Source organism: Mandrillus leucophaeus, unplaced genomic scaffold (genome assembly GCF_000951045.1).
Source record: "Mandrillus leucophaeus isolate KB7577 unplaced genomic scaffold, Mleu.le_1.0 Scaffold136, whole genome shotgun sequence".
Taxonomy (NCBI): Eukaryota; Metazoa; Chordata; class Mammalia; order Primates; family Cercopithecidae; genus Mandrillus; species Mandrillus leucophaeus.
The window spans coordinates 3666646-3685233 of NW_012101321.1; the positions used below are offsets into that span (position 1 = coordinate 3666646).

At 35.5% G+C, this 18588-nt stretch overlaps 1 protein-coding gene across 1 annotated transcript in view; it reads left to right on the top strand.

The window, feature by feature from the left end:
- Positions 1–18588, top strand: part of LOC105534535 — a 197502-nt gene that overhangs the window by 37510 nt on the left and 141404 nt on the right. The window lies entirely within an intron of this gene.

Below are 18588 nucleotides of genomic sequence, written 5' to 3' on the forward strand. Positions count from 1 at the left end.
AAAGCACCCCGCCCCTCCTCTTCTCTTCACACACACACACACACACACACACACACACACACAAACACAGAAATATTCTGGCTGACTTCCCACCTTGGAAGACATGACCAGCCCTAGACAAATCATGGGAGAGTCACATGACTGGAGTGGGGAAGTTCAATTCTCGAAAGGAATAGGAGGTGCTAGACAGAGGAAAGAAACAGATGCTCACTGTACTAAAAAATATCCCCATTAAAATATGATGCTTAAGAAAGAACACAGTATTTCAAGTAAAATTTTAGTAGCACAATGTAAAGTGGAACCCAACCCTAGACCCTGTACATCGACTTGTGAAACCCATCATGTCAGCTTTGGGGGTCAACTTCCCAAGGGCAATAACTCATATTGATTTGAGTTCTGAAAAAAAGATGAGCCTGAAAAATTTTCAGATATTCTAATGTGTTACCAATATATTCTCCCTTTCTCCTTCCTTCCTGTTCTTTCTCTACCTCTTTCTTTCTCTCTTCATCTATTATACAAAGAAAAGTAGTCACTTTCAGGGATTCTGGGTATAGAAAGGAGATAGACCTGGAGATCATTATAAAATAGTGTTAATAACTACAATGAGGGAGGTAAGATACATAACGTCTTCAAGGTCATAGTGAAATTATTGTGCAGTCGCACACACACAAATATATATATATGTGTGTATTTATATATATATGAACTGAAGTACTTTACAAGTAATTTTATTACATTTTGACTTAGCTTCTTGTCACATTTTCCTCAGATAATTACTATATGTCATTTTTTCAGTAACCCCTCCACCTGCAGTGACATACTATTTAAAATTGCGTATTCGATCCCTGCCAGAACTCCCCAACCACCAAATCCTACTTTATTTTTTACCATAGCACACATCATCTTCTAACATACTCTATTATTAACTTGCTTACTGTGATTACTATTGATCTATTCTACTGGAATATAAGCTCAGTGGGGACAGGGGAAGTTTTTTGTATTTTATTCAACAGGGTATCTTCAGCATTAGAATAGCACCTTACACAAGTAGTAATATAAATATGTACATAAATATTTGTTCAATTATTGAATCACCCTTTTAATATATTTTCTCTGCTTTATAATGAATTTTCTTTATCTTCCATCTATGTATAGTTCTCATCTCAAGCTAGAAATTACAGACTGCTTCCTGGGCATCTTCGCTGGAATATCCCATAACAACTTTTAAAAATTGAAATAGTTACGTGTTAGTTTTTCCATCCTTTTCTACTGTATTCTTTGTCTCAGTTAGAAATGATGATGGAGTCCCTCTCATCACTCAAGAACACCTAATCAGCCTGTATTTCCCGACCTTGTTTACAAAGATTTTATGAGAACCTTGAAAATTGCCTACCTGAAATTCAGACACATCAAAAATTATTTCCTTGTCTAGCAATATAGTAAGAAAAAGCAAAATAGTTACAAAATTAAATTAAAATAAATAAAATAAATTTAGCATGGCATGGCTTCTTCTTTTTATATACATTCTAGCTCTTGGCACCACTGCTTCATTTGTTAAGTCCTCACCCAACATCCAATTAATAACTGATAGACTCTGAGATTTAATTTACTGGTCTAGAGTTTACAATATTTTATTCTTTTCTTTTTTAAGGTGAGGACATTTGTCATTCTCCAGAATTCTCACATCACTTTTATTTTCCTGTTTCTCAAAGATAGCAGATCTGCAGATGTCTATGGAAAATTATTCACCTGAGCCCAGAAAATTTAACTAATTAAAAGAAGTCTCAATTTTCTTTATGAGATCTTTTGTGGCTTGTGTTTCAGTTCTCTCCTATCAGTATCTGTTCTATCATTTTTAGTCTGATGGTTATTCTTTTTGAACATAGCAGAATCGAAATGGCCTGAAATACTGCATTTCAGATAAACTCTCAGGTGATACTGATCAGCTGGTACTCAGACCACACTTTGAGTACTAAGCTAGGGAATATACTTAACTGTGTCCAGTACTTACTTTCCTGGTTCTGTCAATTCCTCGGATGACTTAGTTGCTTTCTGCTATGATTAGCTAGTTAATAGAGCTATAGTTAATTACCTTGATGATATCTCAGTGTCATGATCTTGGGACAGGATGAAGTCTTCAAAAGCAGCTGCTAGAGACTGCAACTCCCAAACTCCCCCATATACCTCCAAATCAAGTGTTATTTAGCTGTACCTTAAGTCTTCTAGGCCTGTTTTCTTTAGGATTGCTTCTCAGTGATATGAGGCAAAAATAAAGATAACCAAATTTAAGGCAAGCAAATGCCTCTTATGCAAAGGTCCTGCCCAAGAGAGCTGCTCAAGAGATGCTGAAGCAGCAGCAGGGTCAGGCAGTGAACTGCTGGTAGCCCAGGCCTCTGAATGTGTCCAGAGTGTAACACTGGCATTAGTCACAAGGAATCAGAACATCAGCATCACTAGTTTCCCAATCTAGCCTAATATGATGGAAAAAAACACTGCTGTGATAGGCAGAACAAAGAGAACACAAAATAACCAGTTACTGATGGCTGGGCTCTCTGGTAAGCTGAGCGCTTATTGGCTTCAGCTACAGGCTGAATCGGGGCCTTCTGCTTTCTCCCCTGGAATAGAAATGGCCTCATCTCTAGAAAAGTCAAGAGTGTACTTCCTCACTTGTAAGCATGGGACACACATAATTCCCCTAGTTTCTGCTGAAGGATGTAGCAGAGAGTAAGGAAACTGACTATAGGAAATCAGCAGCTGGGAAAGAGGACAACTGGGCCTGGTTCAAGAGGAAGGTATAGGTGCGACTCCTGCGTATAATAAGAAGAAAATTGTCCAAGGAGGAGCAAGCAGAATAGAGAAACAGAACACACATAAGTTCTCTTCTTTAAAACATAGTAATCCTACCTAATAGTGCAATAAGAATGAATTAAGTCTCCGGCAGGGAAAATTATATTTGCAATTGCTTTTTCATGGAGGAACACATTAAGAGGGTGAATAGAGAGGAAAAGCATGGCAAGGGGGCCAAAGGATCCTATCTGTCTCTAATCCAGGTTACTCTCAGACTGTCCACAATTCTGCTTCTCTAATAGGCTTTGCCTATGATTGCCTGACCATCATTCTGTGTGTTCCTGCTTGAGGGTATCCCCAATCTTTTGGAAATGGTAGTCCCTGATATATACATGGTTGGGAATAAAACATTGAGTATAATATTAGAAATTGTTTTTAGAATCACCTTAATTGTGGACATTTATTTATTTTCTGGAGCCCTGTAATCTAAAGTCCCTATTCTAGGGATAAAGTATCTTACCTTTCACCCTTTTTTGAGCAGAGGTGAGAGAGATGGATGAGAGTAGGTAAAGTCAGCTCTTCTCCATGACTGACTAGAGTTTGGGTTGGGAGCAGAAGTATCCCAAGAGGAATAAATAACTGTGTTGGGATGAAGAGCAGAACAATTTACTGTGTTCCCTTTTTCATAGATAAAAACTGACAACTCTGGTCACTGTGCCACTGAAAAATCAGCCCTCATCACACCTTTGGCATAAACACCCTAGTTATTTCAGTTGACTTCAATGATAATATTTTTCAGTATCCTACCAGTAAAACATGTAGGTACAATCAAATGGAGTTTCCGACATGTTTAGGTTAAAGAGAGTTCCCTAAAATGCATTATATATTAACTTGATTTAAAAAATCAGAATCTAGAAGTCTTAGCCAGAGCAATCAGGCAAGAGAATATAAAGATATAAAAGGTATCCAAATAACTAGAGAGGTCAAACTATCTCTTCTCATAGACGAAATGATTCTATACCTAGAAAACCCCGTAGCCTCTGCCTAAAGGTTCCGTGATCTGATAAACTTCAGCAAAGTTTCAGGATACAAAATCAATGAACAAACATCACTAGTATTTCTATTCGCCAATGTCCAAGCTGACAGCCTAATTCAGGAACACAATTCCATTCACAATAGCCACCGAAGGAATGAAATACCTACAGATACACCTAACTAGGGAGGTGAAAGATCTCTACAATGAGAATTACACAACACTGCTGAAAGAAATCAAAGATGACCCAAACAAATGGAAAAACATGCTCATTTATAGGAAGAATCAGTATTGTTAAAATGGCCATATCGCCCAAAGCAATTTACACATTTAATGCTAGTCCTATCAACTACCAGTATCTTTTTCACAGAGTTAGAAAAAACTCTTTTAAAATTCATATGGAACCAAGAAAAGTGCCCAAATAGCCAAAGCAATGATAAGCTAAATGAACAAACCTGGAGGAATCACACTACCTGACTTCAGACTACACTATAAGGCTATAGTAACCAAACAGCACGATACTGGTACCAAAACAGACATATAGACCAAGGAGCAGATTAGAAAACTCAGAAATAAAGCCGCACACCTACAACCATCTGATGTTTGACAAATCCAACAATAACAAGCGATGGGGAAAGTTTTCCCTGTTCAATAAGTGGTGCTGGGATAATTGGCTAGTTATATGCAGGAGATTAAAACTGGACCCTTCCTTTCATTATATACAAAAATCAACTCAAGATGGATTACAGACTTAAATGTAAAACCTAAAAGTATAAAAAATTCTAGAAGAAAATCTAGGAAATACCATTTTGGACATCAGCCCTGGCAAAGATTTCATGACTAGGACTCCAAAAGCAATTGCTGCAAAAACAAAAACTGGCAAATCAATCATAATTAAACTAAAGAGCTTCTGCACACAAAAGAAATTATAAACAGAGTAAACAGACAACCCACAGAATGGGAGAAAATGTTTGCAAACTATGCATCTGACAAAGGTCTTATATCCAGAATCTATAAGGAACTTAAATCAACAAGTAAAAAACAAGCAACCCCATTAAAAAGTGGGCAAAGGACATGAACAGACATTTTCCCCAAATTAAGACATATATGTGGCCAATGAGCATATGAAAAATGCTTAACATCACTAATCATTGGAGAAATGCAAACCAAACCTTCAATGAGGTACCGTCTCACACCAGTAAGAATGGGTACTATTAAAAAGTCAAAAAATAAAAGATACTGGTGAGGTTGTGGAGAAAAGGGAGCACTTATACATTGCTGGTGGGAATGTAAATTGGTTCAGCCACTGTGGAAAGCAATTTGGAGATTTCTCAGAGAACTTAAACTATCATTCAACCTAGCAATCATTACTGCGTATGGACCCAAAGGAATATAAATTGTTCTATCATGAAGACACATGAACATGTATGTTCATGGCAGTGCTCTTCACCATAGTAAAGACATGGAATCAACTTAAATGTCCATCAGTGGTGGACTAGATAAAATGTGGTACATGTACACCGTAGAATACTATGCAGTCATAAAAAAGGACAAAATCCTATTCTTTGCAGCAACATGGATGCAGCTGGAGGCCATTATCCTAAGCGAATTAATACAGGAATGAAAAACCAAATACCACTTGGGTGATAGGTGCACTAAAATCTCAAACCTCACCACTATACAATTCATCCATGTAACCAAAAACACTTGTACCCTTAAAGCTACTGAAATAATAATAATAAAGCAAATCAAGCTAAATATTGAGTACACATGGACACAAGGAAGGGAACAATAGGCCTACTTCAGGGTGGAGGGTGGGAGGAGAGTGAGGATCAAAAAACTTTTTAGGTACTGTGCTTATTACTTGGGTGATGAAATAATCTGTATTCCAAAACTCCATAACACAAAATACCATATACCCATATAAAAAACCTACACATGTACACCCTGAACCTGAAAAGTTGGAAAGAGAAAATCAGAATTGATTAAATTTGAATAAAAACAGTATTCCTGGTTTTGCTTTTCCATTACGTGAAATGATAATTTCAACTTAATTTTTAGTAAGTAGTGCTCCTACAGAATGTTTATCTATGCCAGGAGGAAAGAAATGATTGTGTTTTTTGAACTGAATTTGGAATTTTAAAAGTCTCTATTTTGTTTTGAGGAAAATCTGTTGGAAAATTGAAACCAAGCTGCAGTAGTAGCAGTAATAACAATAAAACCCCTCTTTCCTTAGACATGATATCATGCACCTGGAAAACGTCTTCTGCCTCCCGCACCCATGCCTGATTCTCTTCTCCCATATTGAGTGCCTTAAGCATTTTACTACCTGAAATGTTCTAACTAGGGATCTATATAGGTGGTAAAAGGTATCCTACCCAGAAATTCAAATTTTCTTAGAGATTTTAAATGGGATATCAATCTCCATCTTTTGATATGATCTAGTTAAACAGATTGCTGTGGACCTAGAAATAGTCAAAAATAGGAGGGCACTTGTTTTGGAGGGGTTGGCATGGAGTAGCATTTTGAGGAATGATTGGGATACAAAAAGAGAACAGAAGGCACCCAAGAATTACATGTCCTTTAGGTATTTAAACTATTTTTAAAATTTGCCTGAATTAAAGTGACATTATCTTCCACTTCAGGAGGAGTGCATCTTATTTTAGAAAGTCCCAGGAATGCTGCTCTGATTTTTGAAGTGAACAGGTTTTACTAGCGTGAAGTACTGAACCCTTGGGAATATTTGGAAATGGAATAGTAAAATAATAATGAGACAAAAAATGAATTTCACGAGCATGTATTACATCCCTCCCCTTAAAAATCTATATCACCCATGTTGAATTTAATGCATTGTTTTCAAACTTAACAGAAATCATTTAGGGGTTTAAAGTAGACCACAAACTTGTTCCACTCATTACCCAAGTTACTTTCAAATCCCACATTCAAAGCACAAGAGTATCACATGTTTCTACTTCAAGGCTGCACGTACAGGAAACGAAAGCCCTCGACACAGCTTGGTAGCAGAAGATCCAAATCAGAGTAAATTGTGTAAATTATAACTAAATTGCAAAGCATTTGGACAAAGCAGGCATGCTAGTCTAATCAGGAAAGTGGTGATATTTACTTTTCGATAATGCAGGTTGGAAGAGGAATTGGGGGAGGGAGGCATCACAGATCTCTTTTCATATATTTCTGAACTTGGCAACCTGATCTGGTTTTGTCACAAATTTTCAGCTTGAAAAGTATTTGGCTTTTACAACAGCCAAAATAAGTATCCTTAATCACTTTCAACCTATGAACAGATGGGCAAACAGTGCTTTTATAAATGGAGCATACAAAATACTTCAATATCAGCCAAAACTAATTAGTAGCAATATCTGAACCAAACTCTAAAACTGATTTAGTGTTTAATATATATTATTGTATAAGCATTAGCAGTTGAAAGGAAATTCCCTGTTCAAATGTTTGCCAAGCTCAGGGTGTAGTGGTCGGACATGATTAACTTACTAATTAACTTATTGTATCTTTTCTCACATGTAATCTTGCATAATGATCTCTTCTCTCTCTGAACTATTTGATTTGATGCTTTGAGCATAGATTTGTCAAACTTCAAATGAAAAAGTAAAAGGCAGCCAGTCAGCCCTGTTCTTTCTCTCATTCTTAGAGTGACATTAGTAGGAGTTGGCATGAAAACAAGTGAAGTGGTCTCTTCTGTGATGAAAACTTGTTTTGGATCTTGCCTTTAATGACTCACATTTTTATTTTCATGAGAATTTTTAAAAGAGTTATATGGAGACTCTCTAGTGGCTAAAAATGTCTATAAAAATGACAATTTACTGCGTATCAAAATTCTATTAGGACATGGTAAAGAAAGATAAATTTAAAAATTACATTTGGAGGGTAAGCAAAGAATAATTACTATGATTCTCTAACTCAGAGGAGGTCACTTAGTCTCCATGTATCTGACAGTCACAATACATTTCCCATATCTCATCTACAACTCATTCTTATACAAAGAATGAACATAAAGTCCATGGCATAAAATTGAACATTTCTGTAATAGTCTCTCTGTATTTGTGATATGACTGCATCTTTCAATACTCCTGAAACAAACAAATGAATGAAAACCTCAAGCCAGTTACCCAAGGCATCCTAACTATTGAGGATTGGCTACTGTCAATACCAGTCTTTCTGTTGTCATGACATAATTTTGTCCTCCTTTGATTTCATCACACACACAATCAAGAGGGCTTGGAATTATGGCTATACTACTTATAACTTTATCTCATCTATAAAATCAGGATAATATTTATCTAATGAAACTATTTTTTTTTAATTTTGATTTTTTTTTTTTGAGCCAAGGTCTCACTAGGTTGCCTAGGTTAGTTTCTCACTCCTGGGCTCAAGCAGTTCTCCTGTCTAAGCCACCTGACTTGCTGAGATTACAGGTGCATGTCACTGCCTCCATCCCTAACAATACTATTTTGAAGATTGAAGGAGAAAGTATGTCTGAAATAAATGCTTAATGAAAGATTGTTACTACCACTACTGCTGATATTAATGGATTTAATTATTATACTTTAACTTTACACAGTGAATGCTAGCCTATTTCAGGAAATATGAAAAAATTAGAAAACAAGAAACAAATTATCATTTTTCTTTACAACCTAATTTTTTTTTTATAACCCAACATCTAATCAGGAATTTGCATCAGTTTTACTGAAGGAGTCAATGAAACAATCTTTGAAGGAAGGTCCTGAATAGGAGTTCCTTGGAAATAATGGTCATGATTCCTATCCATTCTTGATTTAGAAATACTGAGTTAATATAACCACTAATAATATTTGGCATGGTTTAATAGTCTTTTATAGATATGTATATAAATATATATATATATTTTTTAAAGTTACAATTATGTAATGCATGTAATTTAATATCCTTATTCTTTTAATATCAATTTTTGAAAAGACAAGCGTTTACTCAAATTATTATGTAATCTTCATAAACAACACCTTTATAACCTCATAATAGTCTATGGATTGGCTCTAACACAATTTACTTAGATATCTGTTTCTAATTTTTTTTCTACTATAAATGAAACTGTGGATGGATATCTTCATGCATATCGCTTTTTTCATACTTAGGGGAAATTTCCAAAAAGGAAATTACTAGGTTGTATGCTCTTGATTCATATTGCCAAGTCAATCTATTTTCCAAGTAGATTACACAATTGAGAATAACGTTGGAAATGCATCTTGAACCAAACTTTCTCTGGAATTCTTTAGGTTTGCAGGGTTTTCCTTTTAAATTTGGAAGTGAAAAATGGTGCCTTATTTCTATTTTAACTTAAAATAATTATTGAAACATTTTTCTGTATGTATGTTTCTAATCATTTTTTGCCAGGTGTGTGTTTTTAATTAATCACAACAAAAAATTTATTTGAGAACACGATGAAACCTTCAAGGCACTCTGATTGTGTGCTTCTCACAAAAATATGCTCAGAAATTATTGTTCCAAAGTTAAGAAATATAATGCAGATGAAATATGGGATGTTCATTTTGGAAGGGAGATTTTGTGTATATACATATATGTATCTTTTAATAGAGATATAAGATTTGAAATTAAGTGAAAGACACTTTAATGAAGACAGGTTTGGTTGCTGGAAACTAAAAGAAAAATGAGCCAGACATAGTGATGCATACTTGTAGTCCCAGCTACTTGGGAGATGGAGGCAGGAAAGTCACTTGAGCTCAGAGGTTAGAGGCTGCAGTGAGCTGTGATTGCACCACTGCACTCCAGCCTTGATGACAGAGCAAGACTCTCTTTCTAAAATAAAATAAAAATAAAAATGTGTTAATAAAAGGAAAATAAAAGAAAAAGATCAGCAATAGATAAATTGTTATATCCAGAAAATAAGTATAAATCTGAAATAATGTGAAGGGAGCCAGTCCCTTTTGCTTGTCTGCATACTATTACTATTCTTGGAATGTGTTAGGTGGTCAAAAACTAAATGACCGACTAATGTTTATCTTTCCCATCCAGGGTCATATATCAATGAGAGCTAAAAGTCATTCTTTGGTTATAGATTCAGTAATAACTTATATAAAAAAGCTGGAGGGGGGCTTGAGATTCTAATTATTTTGGAGATTAGTGCTAGACAGAATTACCTGTGTTTGTTTATCACAGGGTAGCAGGTGCTTATTCCCCTTGATTATAAGATATTATATACTACTAATTCATGATGGAGGAAGCTAAGTTGTTAGTTTGCTTTCTCATCCCTATCTTGTGATCAAGATGCATTCATAAAGCATGGTTGTGACTGTATAAGTTTGTTCAGCAACTTTTTCTTTGGTTTACTCATTGTTTATTTTTATTTACAGACAAAATTGTATGTATTGTGTACAAAATGATGTTTTGAAGTACATATACATTGTGGAATGACTAAATCGAGTTAATTCACATATACATTACATAGGTATCATTTTTATGGTGAAAACACTTTATTTCCACACTCTTCACATTTTTCAAGAATACAATATATTTAACTATAGTCACTATGTTGTACAATAGATCTCTTGGACTGATTCCGCCTATGTAAATACCATTTTATATCCTTTGGCCAACATCTCCCCAACATCTGCTCCCAAATGCTCCAGCTCTTTTTGCCACCGTTTTACTCTCTACTTCTATGAGATCAACATTTTGGATTCCAAAAATGAGTGAGATCATGTGGTATTTGCTTTTCTGTACCTAGCTTATTTCACTTAGCACAATGTCCTCCAGGTTCATCCATGTTGTCACAAATGACAGAATTTCCTTCTTTGTATGACTGCATAGTATTCCATTGTGTATATATGCTGCATCTTCTTTTTTCATTCATATGTTCACAAACACTTACGTTGATTTCATATCTTGGCTATTGTGAATAATGGTGCAGTGAACAAGGTGGTACAGATGTCTCTGACAAACTGATTTCATTTCCTTTGGATGTGTACCCAGCAGTGAGATAGCTGGATTGAATGGTATTCTTTTTTTTTTTTTTTTTTGCCTTTTTAAAAATTATTATACTTTATGTTCTAGAGTATATGTGCACAATGTGCAGGTTTGTTACATATGTATACATGTGCCATGTTGGTGTGCTGCACCCATTAACTCGTCATTTACATTAGGTATATCTCCTAATGCTATCCCTCCCCCCTCCCCCAACCCCACAACAGGCCTCGGTGTGTGATGTTTCCCTTCCTGTGTCCAAGTGATCTCAATGTTCAATTCCCACCTATGAGTGAGAACATGAGGTGTTTGGTTTTCTGTTCTTGCAATAGTTTGCTGAGAATGATGGTTTCCAGCTGCATCCATGTCCCTGCAAAGGACATGAACTCATCCTTTTTTATAGCTGCATAGTATTCCATGGTAAATATGTGCCACATTTTCTTAATCCAGTCTGTCATTGATGGACATTTGGGTTGGTTCCAAGTCTTTGCTATTGTGAATAGTGCCACAAGAAACATATGTGTGCATGTGTCTTTATAGCAGCATGATTTATAATTCTTTGGATATATACCCAGTAATGGGATGGCTGGGTCAAATGGTATTTCTAGTTCTAGATCCTTGAGGAATCGCCACACTGTCTTCCACAATGGTTGAACTAGTTTACAATCCCACCAACAGTGTAAAAGTGTTCCTATTTCTCCACATCCTCTCCAGCACCTGTTGTTTCCTGACTTTTTAATGATTGTCATTCTAACTGGTGTGAGATGGTATCTCATTGTGGTTTTGATTTGCATTTCTCTGATGGCTAGTGATGATGAGCATTTTTTTCATGTGTCTGTTGGCTGCATAAATGTCTTCTTTTGAGAAGTGTCTATTCATATCCTTTGCCCACTTTTTGAAGGGGTTGTTTTTTCTTGTAAATTTGTTTGAGTTCTTTGTAGGTTCTGGATATTAGCCCTTTGTCAGATGAGTAGATTGCAAATTCTGTTTTTAATTTTTTGAGGAAATTCTGTACTGTTTTCCATAAGGTTGTGCTAATTTACATTCCCACCAACAGTGTGCAGGGGTTCCCTTTTCTCTGTGTCCTCTCCAATAGTTGCTGTCTTTTCTCTTTCTGATAATAAATTCTAAGATGTGTAAGGTGAAAACTCATTGTGATTTTAATTTGTACTTCCCTGATGATTAGTGATGTTGAGCATTTTTTCATATACGTTTTGGCAATTTATTATGTCTTCTTTAGAGAAATCTCTATTTGAATGCTCTACCCATATTCTAGCACTTTTTATTCAATATCTTTAACTTGGTGTTTTACTGAGTCAGTTTCATTAATAAATGTGGAGTAAGGAATGGATTAAAACATGGATGCTTATATTGTATCATTAGCAAAACTCGAATCATATGATACTAACATATCAGTAACTTCTGTCTAGAAGACTAATAAATCTCCTGGTGTCATATTATGTTCTTTCATAATGATTTTATGTAGCAGGATTTTTATTGCCCTTGTCAGTTTTTTCATTGAGGTCAGGAATTAGGAATCATCCAATTTTATTCTTCCAGGTTTTACCTACATTGCATATAATGGTAAAAACACCCCTTTCTCTTTTTAATATCCTCAAATTTACCAATATATGTTTTCCTGTAACATTCCATTAGTTGGCAATCCCTAAGCAATATAGAAAAGAGTGAGCTGGTTTTTTAGGAGGACCTAGTGGGCATCATTTTCATGTAAGGATTAAATCCACGTTCCTTAATAGGAGCCACCATACCTAGTTTACTGACTTACCTTTAAATGTTATATATTAAAATGGAAAATGGATTACAAACTTGATTTTTCAATTACATTTTGATAGAAAAAAGTATCAATTCTTATTAAAACTTTGTAAATAAATACTTCTATAATGAACTCAGTAGAGGCATTTTGTATATATTTAACTATTGTTCTATATTGTTTTAAAGATAAAATAAAATGTGTTCTTAATTTCTATAAACTTATTCACAATGATTTATTAATTTATTGTATATATGAACATTTTCATTAGGACTTTTTTCCCCTCAAGTTCTGATGGATTAGTTGAAACCATTTATATACCATTTAAAGGATATTTCATTCTAGTTTGTACTAGTAAAGGCAAACAAATTCAAATTTATAAATTGATTCAAAAAAAGCTTTCTCATATTTTATTAGAAAATAAATATGAAACATAATCAGTGTATTCAATTCTAGATAATTAATTCTTAATTTGTTAATCTGAGTTTAAGCAGAATACCATATGAAGTTTTCTGTTTCTGGATGAAAAAAGTCCTGAAATCCTGAATCAGTTCTTTTGCTTAGTCTAACAGGTTCATGGTTGTGACGTCAGTTTAAGCTGAGAAACCTGTGCCCATAAGTCTTTTCCTGCTACTATAAATTGTTAAGAAAATGCATTGTTCATAAGGCTACCATTCTTTTGATGTTTCTTTCAGAAGATGAAATTTATAACCTGTAACTTGTAGCAGGGCTTTGGGCAGAAACTAGCTGCTGATGATATGATTGATTTGTATAATATATGTTTAGCAAAAATTTGCTGTAATAATCAACAATCTCAGAGTGGAGAGGAATGGAGTCCTCTACTAAGGACATACATATTTTTTTTTTCCATATGGATTTAGTCATTGATCACTTTGAAATAAGAACATATTGACAAGGAGGACATTGACAAGCCTCAAGGTTTTAAAAATTTCATCTCTAATGTCACAACTTGGCAGATAATTTACCTCTGAAACAAAATCTTTGAAAAAATCAATTTGACAGTTATTGTGTTAGTCTTTGAGTATAGACCTAAGTATGTGCATCAGTTATCTATCACCACAATGGCATCACAAAACTTAGTGGCTTACAACAACAGCTATTATTTCCCATGCAACAATAATGATGATCTGCTCCAGACCTGGGCTTACACCAGTGGGTACAATTTCTCTCTTCCCCATGTGGCTTCTCATCCTTTAGAGACTTGCTGGCTCATTGTCATGTAGATGTAGGATTCTGAAAGAATGAAACTGTGTAAAGTCTCTTAAAGCACATACTTAGAACTGGCACATTATCACTTCCATTGAATTCTATTGGCCAGACCGATTCACAAGACCAGCTCATAGTCCTAGAGTAAGTGAATAGACTCCACCTCTTGATGAGTAGGGCTGGAGAATCACGTTGCAAAGGTATGGATTTAAGAAGGCTTTAATTGACCATCAATATACCACACTGTGCTTCTAATATGTTTATGTAAATGTAAAAACTTATATGTATATGTATATTTTGAGATAGGGTCCCAATCTCTCACCCAGACTGGAGTGCAGTGGTATGATGATGGTTTACTGCAGCCTCGACTTCCTGGGTTTGGGCGATTCTCCCACCTCAGCCTCTCATGGTAGCATGTGCCACCATGCTTGGCTAATTTTTCATAGTTGCTTTTGTAGAGAAAGAATTTCACCTTATGACTCAGGCTGGTCTTGAACTCCTGGATTCAAATGATCCACCTGCCGCAGCCTTGCTAAGTGGTAGGATAACAGGCATGGAGCCACTGCACCCGGCTTTATTAATATTTTATTTGTTATATATTCAACTTAGGCCAAATTTTTCCTTGATTAGTCACCTGTTTTTATATTTTGAAATTTGATAAACAGGACAGTCCTCAATACAGTATTGAATTAGATAAAAATAAGGACCATTGTAACAAGGTCGAGGATCATGGCTCTGGTCAAGAAAAAGACATGACCCTGAAGTGGCAGTAGCCAATACCAAGCTTTATTTGGTCAGCACATGGATAGGCTTGCATGAGAAGTCTCTCCCAGCAAAGGCCTTCCAGAGACTGTGACATGGAGCCCCTACCCAGAAGGAGTAGCGATCTCCTGTGGGAGAGGGAAATCAGAGGGGGGACTTCCATGTCTAGATGATGACACTCAACCACAGGATGGAGAATCTCTGGGTCATTGAGCTCCAAAGAGCAGCAGTGGCATGAGGTCTTTTATAGCCCCCGGATTTGCCTTATTGATGTCTAACAGATGTTGGAAGCGATTTCATGGTGTAGGCAAAGCAAGTAGACTCCAAATGGCTAAAAATATGCTTATTTGGGCCATGTTTAAAACAACTGAATGTCTAAGAATTTTGAATTTGGAGCTGGCAAGCTGTTGAGCCAATGGTCCTAATATGCAGAAGTAAACGTAAGGGCCAATATATGGGAGTCATCTTTGGTTTTAAAAAAATAAAATTGTTATAACATTTGTATAACAACCATGCAAGACGTACCTTGTCATGTGTTGCAGCCCTCCTTTTATAAGTGAAGAAGAACATCTTTGGTATGATCCTGAAGCCATTTGGGGTACCCAAAAGTTAGGTTAAAAAGACATTATTATTACTATTATTATTTTCTTTTAATTTGCAACTTGAGGCCAGTTACTGTGGCTCATGCCTGTAATCCCAACACTTTGAAAGTTGGAGGCAGGAGATCATTTGAGGACAGGAGTTTAAGACCCACCTGGCCAGCATAGCAAAACCCCGTCTCTACTAAAAATACAAAAACTTAGCAGTGTGTGGTGGCACACTCCTGTAATCCCAGCTACTCAGGAGGCTGAGGCATGAGAATTGCTTGAACCCGGGAGGCGGAGGTTGTGGTGAGACAAGATTGCACTGTTGCACTCCAGCCTGGGTGACAGAGCGAGACTCTGTCTCAAAAAGAGGATAATAATAATAAAATAAAATTTGGAACTTGAATGCGGGGAAAATATTGAAAAAATTGTCAGATGAAGTAAAATATGAACAGAAGTTGTAGGTGCCTTTTGAGTAAAAAAGAAATAACAGAGACACAAGTAACAAAGTAACTTTAAATGTTAGGAATACCAAACTTTGCAAAAAAGTCACAAAGAAGAGAAAAAAGATTCATAAGCATGATAAAAGGAATACTTAAGTGATAAAAGGAACTTTTTGATATTTGGGCAAAATATATTGAAGGCACAGAATGGTCTTCCCTCTGTTAAGAGCAGACTGTGTAATCAAAAATCAGTTTGTCAGTATAACAAAAGTGATATCATATTCTAATTTTACTTTTAAAATATACCACCTATGTAATGTTTTATAGTTAAGGATTCACAAGCATTTCTCTGTTTTATGATTAAGCTCATCAGAATTTACCATTGTCAAAATTTAGTGTATTCGCTTCTTTTCAAACTCATTATTTGTAAATACAATTTGTTTTCCATCAAGACGTCTATAAATTGTTCACTTCTATAAATTGTTCTTGTCTTTTCTTTAACATTCCAGTTATCTAGAGATATGGTATTGATCAAAGTTCATCTGTTTCAGACCTAAGATAAAATTCATTTGTTTTTCAATTGTTGTGAGAACCAGACAAATCACATTCGTCATTTTGTAAACATGCTTGCATTTCTTCATATTTTTTACATAATATAGTTCTGATCACTCATATGAACTACAACTTTTACCCGAAATAACCTTCAGTTCTCTTTCGGTCTCTGTTGTCTGTCTCTGTCTCTCTTTCTTTGTCTCTTTTATCTCTCTGTCTGTCTCTCTCATACACATGCACACACACACACTTTTCAGTAGAGGATTAAAAACTCTGTGCCTTTCAAGGCAACTTAGGAGACCAGAAGACTCTAATGACCTAGAGCTGTCACTTCAATAATACACATTACACATCACCTTACCATCACACATATTCCTTTGTTATTTGCATCTCGTTAGAACATGAAACCTTCCCTCACTTTTTGGTTTGGGTATTTAACTATTTCTATAACAGTCCTCTTATTTCCTCTGAGAGAAATGAGAAAAAGATGTCAACTCAGAATTTCTTTGATTTCATAGTAGATCATGATGATATGGACAAGCAAGAAGTAATCATTACCATTTCACCTGCATTCCACTTGATCTCATACATCAATGCCCATTCCTAAAATGTATAATATTAACCAAGCAAAAATCCTCTTAGAAGGCAGAGCTGCCTCTTTTCTAAGCTATTCAAAATCAGTCTTAATTTAAACAAACAAATACAAAACTTTGTTTCCTATTCTTCAGCTCTTCTGGCAGCTTTGTTTAATAAGATATCTATCCCTCAGCGTACAAAATGATATATATTTGGCTCAGTAATGTATAAACATTTTCAAGGGAGTGAAAAAGAGAGAATGAGAGAATGAATCGGCCACTGATACAAAAGAGCTCCAGTTACATGAATATTGTACGAAGCTAATTTATTTCCTTTTGCAAGAAGGAAAAGGACTTTTTTTTTCATTTACAAACATAGACACAAAGAGAACTAGCAGCCTCAGTTATACATAGTTAGATATAGGTCAAAAATAAATATACAGCACAATTTTCTGTGCTTCAACAAATCTCACTGGTTCATTGCAGCTACTTGGGAGTAGGAAGGTCAGGAAGTCAAAAAGATCTACAACAAATTCTTCTTATGAAAATTTCTTGATCTGGGGCTGATCTCCATTCTAATGAGTGCAAAATTTTCTCTTGAATGGTATTCAAACTAATGTTCAAAAATGGTGTTATGCTAGTGTTCAAATGACATACAATATAGAGAATCTCAGGAGGTAGTACAAGCTTCAAGAAAAACTACAGAAAGACAAATACAGAAAGACAGAACTGGGTTTTCCTGCCATCTACCACTGAACAGAGACTTCGTGGCTGGGTCAAGTAATGAAAATCATACTCCACTTTTCAGTTACTGAGAGAATAAAAATAATAGCCATGTACAGAACAGAACAAGACTTAAAAATCAACTTAACATAAAAATTAAATAAAACAGACTAAGAAAATAATGCTAAAACAGAGTGAATGTGAGTCAGAGATTCACTCTGAGAATCAAGAAACTTGAGTCTGGGATTCAGAGATGTAGGTACAGATCATTTTTGGGGCAAGACTCAGCCCTGGTGAATGAATTGACCTGGGCATCTCAGTCAGTGGAACTCCATTTGTGAGAGGGCAGAAATAAAAACATTAAGAAGAAGAAAGCATTTTTATATGCTAAAAGTTGCAAGGGAACTAGACTTTGGACTTTGGAAGACTTCGAAAAACTGGCTATCATATATAAAACATAACAGGTATATACATATAAAGAAAAAGCTGACACAAGGTTACCAAGATTACAGATAATCTGTTAATGGTAGTAAATCTTCAATTTTCTCAAATGTTATTAATCGCTACTAGGGTCACTGTATTAGGGTTCTCTAGAGGGACAGAACAAATGGAACATATATATATTCCATTTATATATATATAAGAATTTTTATATATACAAAATTCATATATATATTTATATATATATATGAATTTTTTAAGTATTAACTCACATGACCATAAGGAGGTCCCACAATAGGCCGTCTGCAGGCTGAGGAGCAAGGAGAGCCAGTTGGAGTTCCAAGACTAAAGGACTTGGAGTCTAATGTTTCAGGAGGCATCTAGTATGGAAGAAAGACGTAGTCTGGGAGACTAGGCCAGTCTCTCTTTTCACATTTTTCTGCCTGCTTATATTCTAGCTGCACTGGCAGCTGATTAGGTTGTGCCCACCCAGATTAAGGGTGGGTCTGCCTTTCCCAGCCCACTGACTTAAATGTTAATCTCCTTTGGCAACACCCTCACAGACACACTCAGGATCAATACTTTGTTCCTTCAATCCGGTCAAGTTGACACTCATTATTAACCACCAAGTCACCCATAGCAATACTGCAGACTGGTCATTGTTTGCGGTATCACCTTTCCCGTCTGCTGATCCTAAAGG